The sequence below is a fragment of the Falco cherrug genome, chromosome 5, assembly GCF_023634085.1.
Source record: "Falco cherrug isolate bFalChe1 chromosome 5, bFalChe1.pri, whole genome shotgun sequence".
Classification (NCBI taxonomy): Eukaryota; Metazoa; Chordata; class Aves; order Falconiformes; family Falconidae; genus Falco; species Falco cherrug.
This window is the reverse complement of record NC_073701.1, coordinates 21,730,418-21,750,933: the sequence shown is the minus strand read 5'-3', so window position 1 is coordinate 21,750,933 and position 20,516 is coordinate 21,730,418. Positions and strand designations below refer to the sequence as shown.

Sequence of the window (20,516 nt, the reverse complement as noted above, 5' to 3'; positions counted from 1 at the left end):
GTGGGCACACACAGACAAAAAAAGAAAAAAAGGAGACAAAAAAAAAAGATGGCCTGTGTTTAAAAAAACCCCAAACAAGCCACGATGTAAAAGGTAGCATTTTTTTAATGTTAGTTTCTTCTTAGAGTACTGAGCCTCTAGGTGAGGATGTAGTAATGCGGGCAAGGCAGGGAACAGAGCGTCAGGAGACCCGAAGTGCAATGCTAAGCACAGGTGAGCAGCTCTGCATGCTGAAGGAGCTGACACCTCTGTTCTCTGTCTCTGGTGTGCAACAGACCTCCCGTGTGACCATGGGCACATCACCTAGTCTTTTAGATCTCCAGTTCGCCGACTTGTAAAAAGACTGACTATCCTACCCACTGCTCAGGCACATCCCATTGTTTCATGCAGGCTCTGTAAAGGAGTTTTGAGCTGTGAAGCAGGTAGTAAAAAAATGCAGAATATTTATTCTTAGAGTTGTGGCTGTTCATTGCAGATCAAGGACCCCACCAGAAAAGTAAATAGCCTCTTTCTAGAGGCCAAGAACAGCAGTAAGGATGTCCATACAGCCTCACCAGAAATACCGTGCATACACAGTTATTGATTTCTAGGATGCTGTCAGTAGGTGCTTCCCAGTAACTACCAGTAGGACAGAACAAAATGTTTTCTCTGCCAAGTACCAAGTAACTCTTCTGAGCTCTAGCTCTTCAGTGTATACAGCTTTACACTGTTTTATATTGCTTTGCATTTGTCCCCAAAGTTATCCCAGGTATTTGCCTAGTGACAGCACACAGAAAGCCCTGGACAGCCTGCAGGTGAGGGACAGACCAAGGGTCATACAAAGCAGACTGGAAAATTGCCCCCTTCCCCACTCCTTCCTGCACAGAGAGGTCTCAGACCACAGCATCTGGAGAGGATTGAAAGAGGCAGCCCCGGATAACACACTGCGCCTCCAGCTGCATGGTGGCACCACAGCCTCAGTGCCGAAGGGCCGTACTGGGGTTGGGCGGATGGTTCCTTCTGGAGCGAGTGGCAAGCACTTGTAAGAGCAGCTTTTGCTTCGCTGGTGTCTAGTGGGTTTTTCCTTGGTGTTAGACTGTTTTTACGGTTGGTCTCCTACATGGGTGCTCTGCAGTGAGGTGCCAGCTTTGCCCAGCAGGTCTAGCAGGAGGTGAATAGCCCAGCTGGGTGACCCAGGCCCCTGCACAGCGATGCAGGAAGGTTCATGTTTGCTTTTCTACCAGCATAAAAATTCTGTCTTTATATTCTGTTCCAGACTTCAGTAAACCTTCATGCCAGGAGTTTCATCAAAACATATGCTTCTGCAAAAGAGCTTTAATGAATCGGTTTTTCCTGACAAAAAATAGTTTTTGCCAGAAGTCCTGTCCAGCTCCCCTATCCATTTCTCCATCTCTTAAGACTGCTGAAAAACAAGGATAGGAATTTTACCTTCTTTTTATGAAGCACATTAGGATCTGAATGAAGACCTTGCAAAACCGTGATCTATTAAAAACTGGTGCTTTCAGAAATGGATCTGACAGCTGCCACACCAACATTGGACAATTGTATTCAAATGGGTCAAAGTAGTAATTTTGGCATGAACGATCCCGCATTATGTTATTTTAGAATATCCAGTCATTCCCCTGAAATTGGAGTCCAAAGGTGATGCCAAGTGCTTTTGGGAAAGGAGGGAGCAGGAGGAGGGTGTATTTCTTTCTTATACACTGCTTTTTAGTAGCTACTGGTATACCTGTTAGATTAAACTGCAATAGTTGGACCACAAATGTTTATTGTAATAACAGCAACATTATAAAACTGATCAGCCCCATTCTTCAGAAATTGGCTGTGCCCCTGTTTGTTTTTCTGCTGAGGAGGGACGTGTCCCAGAGGATCTCCCTTTGGGAACCCCTGTCTCAGCATGAAATGAGTAACACGATTTATGTAGACATTGCCAGATTCTTTCCATTCTCAGACAGAGAATGGCTTTATCTAGTCAAGTAATGTCACAATAAAGTAGTACAGTAGAAATTTCATCGCTGAATGGTCTAAAAGAGACAGATCACCCAATCTATATTTTTACAGGCTTTTTAAAAAACGTGCTGTGCTCAAATGGCAGCAAGCAGTAAGGCAGGGTGTGGGTGGGAAAAGAAACAACCACAAAACCAAACACCACAGATTTTAAGGTATATATTTTCATGAGGGACTGATGATAGCATTGTCAAAGTTGGATAAACAGGGAGGGGACGACGCAGTGTGCTGATCAGATCTATTGAAACTGTTACACTTGCTCTTGGTGAGCTTTTCAAAAAACTCGGGATTTACCATCCACTTAACTAGGCAGGACTTTGAGAGCAGAGGATGGGCTCTGACAGGACTGGCAGCCCCCTGCTAACAGTGTTCGGTATGCTGCTCACACCTCCCCAGCACATCTGCACCTGTCCTGCCTTTCCTCTTCTGCCCTCACCCCTGCTCCTGGGTCAGACCGGAGCTGCCCCTGGCTCTGTTTGCATGTGTGTGGGTGGGGACTTAATAGCTAATTTTTAAAGAAAGGGGGAAATGCAGATAATATTTCTTTTGCTACACTATTTCAGATTCTTGCTTTAATCACAGTTGTCCCAAACCAGAGCCTGGCAGTGGGTACAAAGCTCTTTGCCCAGGTAATCTGGTACATTGCAGCAGGGCTAGCGACAGTAATGCTTAATGGTGCAGTTTGCAGTCAGTCTGAACTCAGGCAAAAACTGTATTTCCTGTACTCCATTCACATTTCTGTTTTCATAAAAAAGAAAAAAAGGGTGTGTCTGTGTGGGGGTGGGGTAGGAAATGCCCCAGGAAGTTTCATAGGAGCATTTGGGATACAAATGAGGGGGGTTTGGTACCTAAAACATTCAGCAGTGTCTTTAATAGTCACCACTCGCATTTAACTTGACACACCTCTCTCAGTTGCATGACTGAACAAAAAATTACTGTGTCATTATGATGTTTTCTTGGTTTTGAATACTTTAATACAAAGCCTTAAAAAACAACCAACAGCCACAGTAAGTACATAACGCTGCTGTCACATAAGTGCCCATAAGCTCCACTCATGGTTTCAGCATAACAAGGTTTTTCAGCCCACGGAAAGCCTCGGTGGATGTTGTTTTGTTTCAAGGAAAAGATCACCATGTATGATACAGTTGGCTTCAGCCTCTTTTGGTCTGTCAAAGAAAGACCAATTAGTGTCTCAGAAAATAAGTTCCTCCCTTCCAAAAATTCCGGACTTTTCTTGCAGCTTATATTGGTAACAGTGTATCACACTGTCAGTGCCAAAGAGGGATGGGAGCGCAGGAACTGGTGATGGGATTTAGTAAATGAAGAGAAAGGAGGTGTGTCACCACCTACCGAGATTTTTACTTATTTACAAAGGTGTGAGTGTTTACAAGCTCCCTTCCCTCAAAAGTAAAAGCAATCTAAAACAAAACTATGTAAGCCACTTCTGTCTCAACTGATTTAAGCAGCTGTTGCTGCTGATGGTATCTTTGCTTCTCGACATTCATGAATAAATTCCTTCATCTTAAACCTTATAAACATACAAGTTCATGAAGGAACCCATGTGACTCCTTTTATTTTTAGGAGATTTAATAAAATATTTATACCCCTCAGTGTCCCAAATATCAATTACTTCCTTCACCGAAAAGGTATGTATGCAATGTGATTAAAAATTTACCCTACTACAAAACAATATACAATTAACTCACACATTTTCAATTTCCCGTGTCAGACATATACTGTATATATCCACATCCATCCCTTTTAAACCATGCACACTATCAATACATCCTTTAAAATTTGACAGTTAAGTAAAAAATACAGCTATTATCAGACAACGCAACCACATGATCTCCTGACAGCCACAAGCATACACGGCAGCTACCACTGGAAGAAGTCAGCATTTACTAGTGTGTGTCAGACAGCGGTCTGATTTCCCTGCATTATAAGATTCCCAAAGTACTTTGGCTTCAGAACTAGTTTTTAGAGAAATTTAGACAGATTCTGATAATTTTCAACATAACCTACAAAGTTCTATTAATTCCATACAATCACAATTGCATCTATTTTTTTCTTTCTCATGACAGCTTCCTTCTCCCCAAAAAGAATATCCAGCAAAACCTCTTAAAACTTTACCCCAGTAAAGCTTTCAATTTTTTCTCTTCTTTCTAAACAACATGAAATTCAACAGCAACATTTGCTTTCAGCACTGTTTTTCACGTGGGAGATAATTCTAAGTAAAATTTTTAATTCCTCTTAAGTAATAGTTCTTAAAATGACTAGAGAAGTATATCTTTCACAATAGCCTTACAATAACATAGCATTAAAATCAGTAATATTAAAAAAACATGCAGAGTAAATTACTTAGTTCAAATATGATAAAATCAAATCAATAAATCCAACCAGGAAATCAATGCTCACAAAGCAGAAGCAGCATTGCAAAGCTGTGGGGTTTTTTTGTTGTTGTTTTTTTTTTTTTTAACTTTACATCATCCTTAAAATGTTTCTTTTTAGAAAGCCTCCTGAATCTCTTTAAAAATTAACTTTAGTGCTACGTTAATATTCAGATCGCAGGAACAGAGAAAGACTGAGAAAACAATATGTGAAATATGTAGCAAAATGCTGTTTATGAATACCAGATCCTATTGCAAAATACAACAGGTAACCAAAATTTGTCTTCTAGTACAGAAACATAAGGGGTATTTTTCAATTATTTTTAAAAAATGAAATAGCTATGATACAAACATCAACTGGCCACAGTTAAATCGGCATATACTAACATAGATTTTCTTCCAGTGTGTAACACCCTCTATAGCAGCAGAAGTTATCTTTATATCTATGAGGAAAGGGATCCTTCTGCTTTAATATCAGACATATTAAAAGAGCTATGTGTTTTGTATTCAAAAAAACGTCCAAGTTCATTAAAGCAAAGGGTTTTTTTCATATATGTAGTGACATCCCCTCACTAAGCAGTGCCTTTAGGAAAGCCCCCATACTACTTCTGTTGCTTCTGCTGCCCTCTCAGATTTAACATTTACAGTTAGCAAGGGCTCATCAGACCAACCTAAGAGGAACCACATGGTTCCCAAGCAAAGGAAAGCAAAAAGAATGAGGGGAAAAAAGGAAAACACTTCTGAGAAAGAAACTCCTCCAAATCTGTCTATGCATTCCCTCAACCTCACACACCACCAGTGCGTCATTTCTCAGCTGTGGATCCGAAGTGGCTGTCATTTCCAAGATGGGAGGAAGGCGACTGCCTGACCTGTTGTATACTCCCCCCACGATGGAGAAAATGAGCATTAAATGGTTTTGCAGGTCAGGGATGAGACTCGTAGTAGTATGACTATATAGATACCTGAGCTCCTACTGAAACCAGGTAGAAGCAAAACTTCTCAAGTGCTCATGTGCATTCAGTTCTGGAAGATCTCGAGGTTGTCTCCGCTTTGCTATTTCTGGCTTCCTACAGCCTCTGTCAGTATAAAATAGCGGGACTTCCCATCTGGATGGGTCTTTCTGACAAGAAATAACAACATACGACTTAATTTCCAACAGGAGTAGAGAGGAATGCACAGTGGAAAAATGTATCTTTGAATTCATAATTTTGAACTCATTTTCATTCTCATTCTATGAAAAATTCATTTGTGCTATTAAAAACTGTTGTGGCGCAAACCCAAAAATCCAAGCCAATTTCATAATGGAAGGCAATTAAGTTGATTGCTGAATGATAAACACCACATCTTTCTTCAATGGGGATACTGTTCTTGAGTAAGCAAACTGTTTCTAAGTTCATGAATTTAAAAGAACGCATCATTTCTCTCCCGAAAGTTCAATGGAAAGCAAACATTCATTACGAAGTTCTTCAAAGTCTCAGCCATTTAAAGAGATTATATACTAATAATGAGGGTAGAAAAAAGCAAACTGACTCATGCAAAAATACTAGGATTAGAAAAAATTCCTCTACAAATGCTGACCTATATTTTTTGCATTCCAGCTGTCTATTCATTTTCAGGAATGAACATCTTCCTCTGGAATTTGTAGGTTGATTTAAGATTGGAATGAGAAACACGATGAAAGGGACAGTTATTGCCCTGCATGTAGTTTAATGGCAAAGTTTATTTCTCAAGTGGGATAATAAAACAAATGCGTAACAGAAGCTTATTGATTTATTCCCTTGGTCCAGGCTATGTGAACCATATAGGTTAAGAACTTTTATTCTGGGAGCCAACCCAACCCAACCCCATCAAGAATTCATAATGCCAGTCTAGGAATACACGCTGAACACAGTTAAAGAAATCTAGAGCTAGACAAACCTTGAAAAGGATTTAAGTAGGAGAAAAATATATGGTTAAATCTGCAATAGAGATCAGTTTTGAAAGTAAAGTCAGGTAGGAGTCTAGGGCAATAATTATAATTTTTAGATTCCTGGATTTTAGTGTCTGCAGCAGTAAAGTCGTGTATGAGAAAATGCCACACCTTACTATGGTATGATCATCAATAGCTAAATGTAGTTCTTTGGGTTCTGTAAACCGTATACCTTGCAGATAACATGTAGGAAATGTAACAAAAGCCAGTAACAACAATAAAGAAAACCCTTATGGCAATTTTAGGACTTTATGGTTGAAAAATCCTATAGGTCATGCCACACATTCATATGAACTGTACTGGGCACACTCAGACCCCCATAAAGGGCTTTAAGTCAAGCCAGGCAGCGAAATGAAAGCAGGTTTTATTAATCCCTGAACAAGAGTCCACTGCAGTCATGATTCTCGTCATCTAGAACTGATATTATTCACCAACAGCTGAAATGAAACTCAAATCACACAAAATGATGTTATCAAAAGACATTAGCTGAACAAAAATTTTGAACGTGATATTTCTTTCTTGTTTCTCAGTACTCTTTTCTTCATTGTTTCAAAAGGCACCAACAAGTTCCTAGGGTTAGAGAAGCTCCATCTGTTGTATTCAGTAAACGCACAGAGAAGTGAACCCTGAATGTAATTTGAATCTTTGGACACACTAAGGAAATTAACAACAACACTAAAAAAAAAGTGAATATTCTCAGCAAGAGGGTCCTCTCTTCAACTGTCGTCTGTACAGGTGAGGCTAAGGTTTGATTAAAAATAATACAGTATTTAAATAATAATAATAAAAAAAGAAAAATTTACAATTACAGTGGGAAACCCCGATGGTTTTGATGCTTTACATTGTCAAGAAGCGGAAGGAGTTCTTTGAATATATATCTTTAGAAAGAGATTAAATATTTTGTAAACATAAATGTGGAAAAGAATGGTTTACGTGGAAAGTGCCAAACAGTGCAAGCTACAGTAGCCACTATCAGAAAGACTATAATATGCAGAAATACTTTTGCTGCAAAAATAACATGACACCATCACCTTTCATGCCAATCAATCTCAAAATGTTTTGGGGGAAACGCTGGCTTGTAGTTTGCTGACAAATGGGGTCTGGGTGCTCAGGATGATATTTCACTCAAACTCAATTTTCACTGGGTGCTCATGACCCAAGTGCCCCAGAATGGGCATTTCAACTGGAAGGTACTGCCAGAATCATAGGAGCCCAGACCTGTCCCCCCTCTCTGCTTCCTTAGTCAACTAGCTGCAGTGCATTTGAGGAAGATCAGCATCTTCAGCAGTTCTGCACACAAGTCAGTCTTGGAGATCTCCCATTCGAGAGAGATGCTTCAACTGTATTTATTATAACCAGCTACAATTCCCTGCAAGCTCCAGCTCCCTCACCAGGTTTCTATTTGAGCACAGACTAGGTTAAGTGATTTGGGAAGCGCTTAAAAGACATGTGTGCTGCCAGATAATTAAAAACAAAATAAATAATAAAAAAATCAATGTGGCTGCCTGGCATGATTCAGCAGTCAAATATTTTCATTCAGAGATATTTAGCATTAAAATTCAGACTCAGGTGTCATTAGCTATTTATGAGGGAAAGAATCTCAGTTAAGTAGTCTTGATTTGTTAACAATTCAAGTTACAATGGAGCTTTTATTTCTTTTTAATTGTAAGCAAACAACATTATTAGTACTCAAGGCAGACAAAACAGCAGTATTATCACTATTCATTTACCATTATTACTAAAAAGTACAAGAAAAAGCAACAAAACCCCCCAGCCTCAATCTCTTCCTCCACCCCTCAAGATATCCTTTCTAATCCTATAAAAGCATCTGTCTTTGATTTCAAGTGGAGTACCTGCTGTGCAGGATGCAATGCCAATCCAATTTGTGTGCAACAAAACCAAATGGGTTGAAATGAACTCTGCATTTTAAAGATGTTTTTGTTTAATCATTACCGTCACTCCTCTTTAATGAATACATTAATCAAGCAAAACTTCAAGCAAAAACGGAAAGGCTCATCTCCAGAAATGAAAAAACAAACAAAAAAAACCCCTATCTTCACAATATCCGCTACCGTCAAAGCACTGTTACACTTTCCTTTGGCAGAACTTCAAATGCATATTACTGTAGGTTGTTTGGAGACATTAAGTAGAAGCAGCAGCAGCTCCCTCCAGAAAGAAGTGGAGGAGGAAACAGGTGAGCTGCCGTGCAGCCTCAGCTCTGCTACTGCGCTGATTAATGACCTGCTACACAGGATGCACAGCCCCGAGTTTTCCTGAGCACCCCCTCAAATGGCCCTAGAATTCCATTTTATTGTAAGGAAACGAGAAAGTTCAATACTACAGTGTCAGCAACATGTGAAAACCATGTATATAACATTTCTTCAGCCCTTCAAAATTAGTTTGTTTCAAAGCTTGGTATCAGTAAGAACAGTTCAATATTCGGAAGATTTCCACCAGACGATAAAAGGCCCAGGTCTGGCTTAAAGAAACACTTGTTTTTAGAAATTAGGGTATGCAAATACTTACTTCTGACATAAGTTCAGTCACAACCCTTATTTACCTTATGATGTTTATCTGAATTTTTGAAGCAGGAATTGAAGATGAATGTGCATGGGGAAAATGCCAGCAAAGAACAACAGAAAATGGGAGAATACCACAGATTTTCCAGTATAGCATTCCCACGATCTCCATCACCCAGGCAAAAGTAAGGATTTGTTGAAATTTCACCATCGTGTTACACTGAAACCAGGCAGTTATTTCACAAATAAAGTGGAGATAATTCAATATAACTTGTTCAGATGACAAATGCATTTTCTACAAATGTTTTTCCTTTATAAGCATTTCGCTTGTTGTGATTGTCATACTCTTTCATCAAGGTAATGTTTAGAATCCATTACTTCTCTCTTGCTTCATTTGTGCATCATATGTTTTCCAAACATTTAAAGCATTTCTGCTGATCACTGCCACCAAGGTACCATGTGCAAACCTGGGGAAAATAGTTGCTGACAGCTGTACCAAAGTTGCCATGTTCCTTTGAAAGGCTTTATTACAGAGCTAGGTCCTTTCCAGGAGGAATTACCCAATAGCACTCCATTAAAGGATCATAAAATTTTTAAAGACGTTTTATGATTAGGCCAGTGACCTTTACTAGAATTTCTCCCATGGCTTCCACAAATCTTATCTCAATGTGGAAATAAAAAACAGCAGAGGAACAATCATATTGTTTAAATTAATTTGTAGTTTGACAACAAAAAAAGGGCAATGTTTCCTGTATTAGATAGATTAACAGGAATATAGTAATATTACATAAAATTATCATACATTCTTTTTTTCTTAAGAGAGAAAAAAAAAAAAAGATAGATTTTGATGTGCTTGCTCGATCCCTGGAGGGTTCATTTTCTTTTTTCATATTTCTGAACAAAACTAGGAAGCAAAGTTGGCTATTCTGATGCACAGCAGATAGACATATTGCTGTTCTGATGCTACTAACTAGATTAGTTACAGCTGGTGTCATTTCTGGAGTTACTAAGTGGGCAAAGGACAGTTGACTCCTCTGCATGATCATATAACAAGCAGTCACCAGACTGGGCAAACAACACTTTCCACCTTCTGATGTCAAGGTCTGGAATTCACTGATGTTTTTATTCTACATTATGACAACCACAAAACGGGTCTTTTGTTATCCATTTATTTTAAAAACTCTCCCATTTAGGATTATTCCAGAAAAGCCCACTCAGCCAGTACAATGGGAGACTCCGTTCCCCCGATGAGCAGTGAGTGAATCTGATCACAGCCAGATTCAGAGAAGGGAAGGAGACAGCTCCTCTCAGTCTCATTACAGACTCCAGATGAACCAAGGTACACATGAATTATGCAGGAGGTAATTTGAAAAAGTTGCATAAAAAGTTGAAGTTGTGATTATTTGTCATCAATTACAAAAAAAATATATCTGTCACCTTTAGCAATAACATTTATTTACCATTTATTCCTCTGTTACACACTCAAAATAATAGCTAATATTTTTCTTACTCTTTTTTCCAAATTTTCCATTTGAAAAGCAATTAAAAGATATCCTCAGATATTCTTCTGAGAAAGGCTCAATTTCCTGATTTCAGTTGTTGATGGATATGAAGCAACATCACATAGGGAGGAAGAAAAAGACAAGAAAAAGAAGTCATCCCAACCTGTCAGGCACTTTACAGCATAATGAGCTACGATGAAAAACAAGTCAAACGCTGAGAAAACAAGCAAGCTTGGAAATTTGATCTTACTGACGGGATCGGGAGTAATTAATTATCACCCATGTGACCGCTGGATGTCCCCACCGTTCCTCAAATGCAGCAGTTACAAAACCAGCAGGTCTGACAAAGAGCAGGGAGCATGCAAGAAGGCAGGTAGAGATGATTCCCACAGCAGTCGATTCCCCAACACACGCAGATACACACACACACGCCTGCCTGTGTGGGAGCAACCCAGAGAGCAGGGGAACAGCACATCACACAAGCTGATAGAGAAACACCCCAAATACAATTTTCACCAAGTTCACTCGGTGTCTGCTCAATGCTTAATAATGCAACGCCGAGTGAGGCTGGGTGACAGATCCTCAGAGGGAGACAGGAAAGCAGAGTTACTTCTGAGATGTGCAGAAAGCCTGGATTAGAGCGTGGCGTGCAAAGGGGCAAATAGAAAAGGCCTTTGCACCTAGGCGAGAGGAAAGGTGAGCAGGAGCAGGGATGCCAGCATAAGACTACCCAGCAGCTGCCAGTCAAAAGCATCCAAAAGAGCTGTAATAACAAGAGAACATCTGTAATGCTATGGGGTACTCTTCATATCAAAGCTTTGAGGGCACTGATGGGATGAAAGTGGGAAAAGGCAAAAGAAAACAAAAACAAATCCCGAAATACACCAGGAAGACTACTACACATCCTTCTTTTGAGGTCAGGTCGTATGAGAGGTTCAAGTTCATGTGAAGGTGTAGGAAGCAGAGGTGTTAGCATCAACTCGGTTTTTTTTGTCATGTGATAAAAAGCCAGACCCAATTCTGCCATCAAGGAAGGACCAAGTGCCTTGCTTACTATGATAAAAAGGAAAGAGGTCATCCTATTTTTTGATTCCTGCTAATAGATTCAAAAGCGAATTTCAAATCAACCATGTGTCTATTTTGCAGAGTTAGGAAGCTCAAGCTCTGATAACTTATGACTTTGTTCATGCTTGTAATGAGAAGTTGCACCACAAAAAGCACCAGCTCCCTCCTCTGTCCCCACATCCTTCTATTAGCACAGCTCACTGATGTTAGATGGTGAACAACAAAGCTATGGGAAGAGCAGCAGTTGCTCATACAAAATAGTATTTGAAGAGTTTGCATGCTGTGAGGGTGATTTGTGAGTTTATTCTCTCTCCTCCATCCTTTCTCCCCTCTTCCTACTACTTGTAGAATCACAATCAGCGAAGGATGTGGGCCATGGCTGATTTTGCCTTGGACTTCAAAGAGCAAGGCATAAGAAGCCTGCAAGAGCACAAGCACTAGCAGAGATACTAAAAAGAGATAGAAACTGAAAACAAGCACCTAAATTGCACATTTCACTGTAACATGCTGAACTGGCAATTAGTATTATGTTTAGTTATTAGCATTTTGATTAGTTACATAAGCTATCGGGATGAACAGAAAAACAGAATTAAGGATACCTCCTTCAGCCTGGATGCCTGGAAATGTTTACCAGAAGGGTTTTGTATTTTGTTCTGTATTTTTTCCCCTCACACACCATCAGAAGACTGACTGGTCTGACACACTGGATATTCTTTTGTTTGGATTTCAGATGTTCACAAAACAGAGCTGCAATGAAAAGGCAGGTTTTTTTAGGGGGAGAGCCCTGGGGAAGGGAAGTGCATGAATACATTTGAATAATAAATTAATTTGAGAATTTCATGGTTTGCAATTAAATTAATTAGGTACTCTGAATTACTGGCCAGTGAATCTTCAAGCTTGTTCTCCTCAGTTTGAAGTGATGTATATACACAAGTGTGCCAGAAAACCTAGATAGCTTTTGTTCCCTCCCCTGGATCTCATCTATACTTTCAGATCAGCAACTGACCACAATACATATGCTTTGTATGAAGAATAAAATAGATAAAGTGATTTGCTGAGATTTCACAATAATAATAAAAAATTGTTGCCTGTTAGGCTGACTTCTTGTAGTCAACACTCTCTTTTGCAGCATGTTGTCTGACAGAGAGAATTCATTGTGTACGTTTCAGCCTTCCCAAAATAAGAGTTACTATCATGACTCTTCATCCAAAGATCTGAGATTGCTTAAAAATGTCAGGGATGCTTTATGACAGCTGTTCAAATTCTGAGTGGTTTCTTTATAGCTTTTGGCTCTAAAGGAGGATAAGTAACATATCTAATCCCCAGACCTGATTACTTTCCCAGGTTTAAAATGGAGACTGTGCACTCTCATTTTCAGACTTGTTGTTAGAAAGCTGGTTCTCTGGCACCTCCTCCACCCTCAAGACGTTACACGTCCACTTGACTGGAAGCTGAAGTCCAGTGAGAGTGCTCTGCATTAATCAGGTGCTACAATCAGAAGTCAGCCATAATTAAGACCTATGCAAGTTTAGGGGAAAAAAACAGGATAAAAGAGAAAAAAATATCAAGAAACAGTTAAAATCCATTGAGGCAAACATTTTGGGGCCCGAAGGTTCAAGATACTATCCACTCTCTTTGCCCTAGAGCAGGAGGAGTTTAGCCTGTAGTCTTATGGCTGTATAGTAAGACAGACCTTTCAGAATCAGTCTGTTCCTCCAGTTTTAGTATTATTGCGGTTGGAAAATTTTAAGGCCTACCATGGCATAATTTAAAATAAATCTTTAGCCACTAAAGATACAACTGAACCCCATTAGTCTTTACAAAGAATTACCAGGCTCATAGGAATTGTTTAGGTAAAACAAAAACTATCAAGCCATTGCTAGGGTCCTCCTCAGTACCTCCACAGCAAAGGTTCTGCCTGTGCGAGCTGGAAGACAATCGAACGGAGAAGTATTAAAAGGTGTCCGCAGAAGTGGGGACAAGGCTTAGGCCAAGTTTGTTCATACCTTTATTCTATAGCATTTGTTCTTTATCAGCCATTAATTTAGCAGAGAAGAATTTGCCCCAGAATTGCTACAGTTCTCTCTGATTAAGTTTTGGTTATTCTTGTGTGATAGAAAATACATACATGAAATTGCTGTGTGGTCCAGCCTGAAACACTCACAATGCCTCAATGGAGCCCTTTAAGGATGATAAACTAGAAAAAGACTACACAGCAAATCCCGTCTTGCACTAAGGAGTCTCACAAATTCTGTTTTAATTTTTATAAACAGATTGCTTCTTGGGTTGTTATTATTAGTGTGAGCTGGACAGCTTGAATTAGAGAATAATTTATTCCCTGTGCATTTCTAATTACAGAAAAGAGGTTCACTCACTGACACACTTGTCCGTCTTGTTCTTTCCTGTCTTTCAGGCATGGCTGATTGCAGTTAAATAGACAGACCAGCGCAAACTGCATAAGAAACACAACTCTGTCAAAAAAGGACTGAAGTGTTACCATTAATTATTCTGGACCATGTGCTCATTTACAACAGATCTAACATGAGAAATATTCTCAGAGGTGTCAAACAGCCTCAGTTTCATAGGTGCATGGGGGTAGCACTGACTAAATGTTTGAGTGACTGGTAGGATGTGACCTGCCAGAGACCCTTGAAGCTTGGGGATTTCATGTGCAATTTGTGTTTCAGCATTCAATAGATAATTTAAATTGGGCCACTCTCTCTGAGCATTTCTGAAGGATCTACATGCCTGAGCCTGTGTTGGAACTGCACAAGTATCTTGGAAAAAAAAAAAAAAAAAGAAGCATTTATGAGCATCTGTGCAAGTGATTATTTGGAACTCAGTGCATCTTAAAAAGGCTTGAAGAAAGTGAGAATATTGTTTTCTAAAGAATGTCGAAAGGTAGGTGTAACACTCACTAAGTGCATAGGAAGATAGCTTGAAAATGCTAACTGGGGAAAAAATAACCATGATTTAGTCAACCCTTACTACAACAGGGAATGTTATTTTAAATAACTGACAGAGAATAGTTCACTTTAGCCATGAATCAGATGAACAAACTTTGCAGAGGCAAGAATCAATTGACTGGTAATTCACATTGGAACTGAAAAGAATAGAAGCACTGGTTTTACTAAGTTATAAACTTCAACTGTTTCAGCCAGAACTACAAAGGTACCTACCCTCTTTCTGGTCATTTTTTTTTTTAAATACAAGAAATACATAATTTAGGTGTGCCCTCAGTGCCACTCTACTTAGACTTTTTAACATCTATGCAATCTTACAGACAACACCTTCATCCACTCTCCTTTATTCTCAAAAATAACTTCCTACCCCAAGCAAAGATTAGCAATCAAAAGCTCTTCCATAATGAAGCAATATCATTTTCAAATAGGTAATAATCACCTTCTTACACCTTGGTGCAGTTTGATGCTCTCTCTGTTGTTGAAACTATTTGCTTATTTTTGCAAGACCTGCATAATTTCTGTATTTGGATCTCTGCAATGAAGTTTCTCCCTTGAAGTCACATACATTCCATAGGATGTTTTTTTTCCGCCCACAGAATATGTAAGGCAGGATGCTCAAGGTTTTATACAACAGTCTCACTTTAAAGTTTAGCTTACAAACAGCTTAAGCTTAAAGAGTGTTTCCACTAAATGACAGCTTTTTATAAACAGTGACAAAGCTTGTTAAGGGGGTTATCATCTGTTAGCATGATATTAAAATCTCTCAGGTTTTTCACCTGAATATTTAAAAAAGGAACAATTTCAAGACAACAGGAAAACTCTATGAGCCAAGGTAAAGAAATTCAGAATTGCATGTAGTGCTGGATTTGCTTTCAAGCAGCATCATCTTGCAACCTCTGGTTTACTATTTAACATCTGTTATGAATTTATGATTTTGCTTGGTATCAAAGATTGCCTCTTTCTGCCAGATAAACAGACAGTACCTTCATATTGCATTCGCTGACCATCCAAAAAACAAAGCTGAGATAACTTGCTGTGCCTTTTTACTAAGTGCCACTATAACTACTATCCCCAGCCTCATCAGCAATCTTGCTTCTGAAGTTCACATGACATGATAATAAAAGCATTCAGGATCTGGTTTCAAAAGATGCTTTTTACCAGGCTACAAAGCAGGTAAGACAAATGCTGACTGCTGTAAGGTTTTATTTGTTGGTTCCCTCCCCCATCATCATGGTTGAGTTTTTTGGTTTGTTTGTAAAGTGTTTTAGATTTCAAAACATTTCTTCTTATCTGAAAGGAAAAAGGAAAAAAAAAAATATAAAAAGGAGTATCCAGAAAATATGCACTTCTACATTTAGTCTCCATCCAGTCAGCACACTCCACTGGGTATACAAGACTCAGCTTCAAGACCTCTGTTCTAAGCTAAGCTGTTCCAGATGTGACCAAGCAAGCACCTGAACAGGAGTTTCCCACAGTAACAGGAAAAAAGCCTAACCCTCAAAGTGTAAGGTTAATACCTGCAGTATTTTCTAGACGTGCCTTTTCCTCAAAGTGGATTAGGTAATCGGAAAGAGCATATTTAGGCTCTACATAAAATCCTGGTGTTTGGAAAAGACGTGGACTATTCCCCAGACAAACTGTAGATATAAATACTACACATTTTAATTTAATCTGGAAAAAAACCCAATGAGACAAAAAAACAACCTCAAACTAACCCAACCCAACCCCCACCATCAAAAAAAGATAAAACCCAAACAAAAACCAACCAAAGAAAAAAGCAAGGTAGGAAAAGATGCTGGTCATAAAACATGCTACAGAAAGTTTCTGCTGATTTTCTTTTAGAGTATGTGTTCTCCAACAAAATGTGTAGACCGTATCCACAATTTGGTCGTCTTAGGATGCACTATCAAGTACGCTGCAGAGATGAAGTGTCTTCAAAACACTGAAAAATCATTGTCAGAGCAGTTCTTCTCAGTCTTACTATCACTGAATATTAGCACTGAGTAACTAACTTTAAAGAGTCAGCACCAGTACTAGTAAACTGCATTAAGGTTCAAAAGCCAACCTCCTCTGAATTGAGAAAATCTATATTTATGGTTACAGACAGAGACTGAAAATAGAATAATTTAAAGCGCTACATCAACAGAATATTATTTCTGTGGTGGGACTTTCTAGAGACCAGGTAGATAGAAAAGAAAAGGTAGTTTTTATTCTATTCAGAAAAGAGACATGATGAGGAGACTTTGGAATTTTTGATATTAAAACACAGGAGATTTCAAATAATCTTCTGGAAGGTAGTTGTATTTGCCCTTGCCAAGGCAAAACTCGTACATGTCACAAGCAACAAACACCAGGCTAAATTCTAAAAGCTTTAGTTCTGATCTGCAGCTCTGTCCTAGGGCCACAAGGAAGGCACTCCCCTACCTCATCTTTACAACGCAGAGTTCCCACCGAAGCTGAACAAGACTGATTTTCATATCAAGTGTGTCACAAACAGCTTTTTTCCATCACTGGCAGAAAGCAAGTGATTCTAGAAAATTTACAAGAACTTTCAAGACGCAATAGTAGCTCCAGCTAAAAGAAGGGAAAAGAAATCCAGCACAGACCCATACAGTTTGGTTTAATGCTGTCAAATTACCTCCAAAGTATTTGAATCAGACTTACTCAGGTTTCTTTAAAAAAAAAAAAAAAAAGAAAAAGAAAAAAAAAAAAAAAAGACTTCTGAATATTCTTCCTTTCATACCTAGGGAACCTGACCGAAATGGATTAAATAACTTGCATAAGGACACTCAAAGCCGATGTAATGTCTGATCTGGGTTCTACCTTCTGACTACTACTGCTGAGTCTTAACAACTCCCTCTTTCCTCTGCAAAGCTGCAGGCTTCAGCAAACAAAGCATTCCTTATAGCTAATTGGTATTACATGGAAACTCAACTGCTCTTATTTACAAAACTACAGATTTATGTCAAGCAAAGCCAATTATGCTTAATGTTTAAACTATTGCAGGTGCTCAATGACATTGTTGCTAGGCAGTAGAAGTGAAATTGCTCTTTTAATGCATCTTGTTCCAACTGGGAGCATGTGTTTTATCATCAGTGCAAACTTAACAGATGGAGATCTTAATCCTCTCCAGCGAGCTTTCTTCACCCTTCCTCACTCAAAATGGTGTCCCATGCATTTAGACTTAACTGAGGTGCTCACTGAACTGTCTGGGACAGAACTTGTATTTTTTTGTATATGCATACACAAATACAGTATAAAACACACATTTCACCCTTTAAAAAAAAACCCACCCTAAACTGTACAAGCAGTAATCAACATACATATGGCTATTCAAGGTTAGTAATGACCTCCACTGGGCACAGCACCTACTCAAATAGTTATAACTAGAGCTGGTAGACAGCAAAAAAGCAGCTTCTTTCAAAGGCAAGACTGAATTTACAGAGTCCTTTATGTTAATTTCACTGTGTGCTGGGACAAGATTTAGAGAATTTAGGCAGTACTCAAAACTACAAAACTGAACTGGGATGTTTCTGGTCACTCCTAACCTCATTTAGGAGGTAATTTTTTCTGCAATAAATTTCAAAACTATAATCCTTTATGATGAAGATTAAAGCATGCATATCTTAGATTTATTTTGTGCAAAACAAGATCAACAGATGACCCCAAACACAGGCAATCAGATCAGAATGTTTTGTTATCTCCCTATGAAAACTGCCATAGATCAGCAAAATGCTGCAGAAAAGGCAGTTTTCTAATGTTTTCCATTTGCTTATTGCAACATTTCACATGCAAACACATCTTATTTTTCTGTCCCCTCTTTTTTTTTCTATTGTATTAAACCAGATTTGAAAAGCAGCTTCTTTCAAAGTCAAGGCCAAACCTATAGAGTCCTTCATACTAATTTCACTGTGTGCTGGTACAAGATTTACAAAATTTAGGCAGTGCTTTGAAAGTGCAAAGAAGTCCATCAGCTTTGTATGGAGTCCCAGATGCTTCAGTTCAAGAAGCATCCCTGTCTGGTGGGTATAGCTACTAAATTGCTGTGTCATAACAGCAAGCATGATTGATAGACTTCTGCATATAGCTTCCTCTGCACCACCAGCTGAAATAAGTAAAAATCCAGCAATCAGCACCCCTTTCCTTTTGCCATAGATCCAAAAGGCCAAATTCTTAACTAAATCTGAGAGAAGAAGCCTTACCCTATGTGAAGAAGGCAGTTTTCAGTAGTCACCTATTCATCCTAAAGCCCATTCTAACCTGAATCTTCCAGAGTGCCTCTTTATGAGGGCTGCCCAACTGCTTTCTCCTCCATTGCTCAAAGCCTTTCTTGCGTGATTGCACGACAGAGAGGTCCTGCCCAGGAAGTTAAATAATCCTCTTGCAGAATGATCTTCATCAGACAATTACACTGCAATAGCTGCATTCCATTCTCTGCTGTCATCTATTTTGATTTCTGAGGGGGAAAAAGAAAAGGGTCTTAGGAAGTTTGAGGTCATTCAGCCTGAGCATGGACCAGAAGAAACTATCTGAAAAAAAAAAGTTTTTTTGTTCTCCTGTTCTTGATTTAAATTGTTCCCAACTGCTGTTATTTTTGCAGTTAAAACAAACAAACAAACAAAATATCATGAAGTTTTAAAAGCATCTCCAGCCCAATTATACTCACTAGCTTAAATTTTAGATTTTTCTTTTACATAGTTCTTCTCTTTTTGTGTATAACTATCAAAAGCATTGACAGCAACCACAAACTTCTTGTTAGCAGATTCCAGCCAGCATCTTTGTAGCTCTTCTGTGCCAAGACAAAGGTCAAGTCAAGTCTTCAGGAATTTGTCACTTTTTCTTTATGGAAAGAAACTAGGAGCTTCTGTAGCTTAAAGCTGAGTTTATTGCTCGTCAGGTGGGATGGACAGATTTACTCAAAGATGGGGAAATCAGGCTGCCTCCTAGCCTTCGGTGCCCTTGGAGACTAGGTCCCTCACGCTTTTGCGGCCTCTCTGTCTCACAGCCCCACCACCAGCTCAGCTTATGCAGTTACTTTTGGAGAAAGAACCTGCCTCTTGCTGGCAGGGCAAGAGGCAGGGCAAGGCAAGCAGGCAGCCTTCTCCCCATCCTCCTTACAGGGCAAACAGGGAGTTGTATACTCAGCTCCACCATCCGTCCATCCATACACATTCCACACGTCTCTTTTACCACAAAGGAAGATATTAAGCAGGTTCCACAAAAAAACCTCGCTTCCAGATGGGTACCTTCCTTTTCTACAATATCTGTTGCCATCTGGGCTTTAACAGATCCCTCAGCCACCTTGTAGCTCTTCTGCTGACCCTGATCTCCATCTTCATAAGTTATTTCCCATAGGACACACGTCAAATGCTTTACTGAAGTCAAGGCAGATCATGTCTACCATGTTGTGTTTAGAAAATGAATTCTTATTACACACAGGCATTAAGGCAGGCTGGCGAATCTACCTTTGATACATCTGTGTTGCATTTTATCCAATTTTCCTTTTATCTCATGATTTTAAATATTCTCTTTTAATTTAAAAAAACTACAACCTTAAATACTAGCGAGATCAAACTAACAGCTTCTGACTGCTTTCCTTACTACTTCTTAGATGTATTTACCATTTTGCTCCCCCTTTCACAACATTCAACCCAAAGGTACAGCATTAAAAATTGTTAAAGGTGGAGAGACACTATCCTTACCAACTCTTCCATAGTTTCAGCTCACAAATTACCCTCTGTGTCACTATGTGCATTATATTCCTTTGACGTAGTTTCTCCTATGAGCATTCCTCATATCTAACAAGCATTCTGGCTTGACTACCAATTCCAATACAAATGTCTTGATATAAAAGTACTCCTTTAGTTTTTGGGTTTGGTATGTTTCTTTATCACATAAGGACATAATTTAAATCCTCACTCTTTTTAGTAATATGACTTTTAAAAAATGCAATATTAAGTGCTAGGTTAGCATCACTCACAATACCCAAGTCAGCCAGTTTGGGGAGTGTTTAACACTGTTCAGATCTTTAAAGTGGAATGCATTTTACTGATGATTTTTTTCCACCCATTTCCACCTGCAGCTACCCTTTCCCAATCTTC

At 39.0% G+C, this 20,516-nt stretch overlaps 1 long non-coding RNA gene across 1 annotated transcript; it reads right to left on the bottom strand.

Moving 5' to 3' along the window:
• Positions 1-3,002: 3,002 nt before the first annotated feature.
• Positions 3,003-20,407, bottom strand: LOC114016293 (uncharacterized). Its single transcript, XR_008732492.1, has 3 exons — positions 12,781-20,407; positions 5,360-12,199; positions 3,003-3,173 (listed from the first exon to the last, which is right to left on the bottom strand). It is a non-coding gene; the product is annotated as an uncharacterized LOC114016293 (long non-coding RNA).
• Positions 20,408-20,516: the final 109 nt, after the last annotated feature.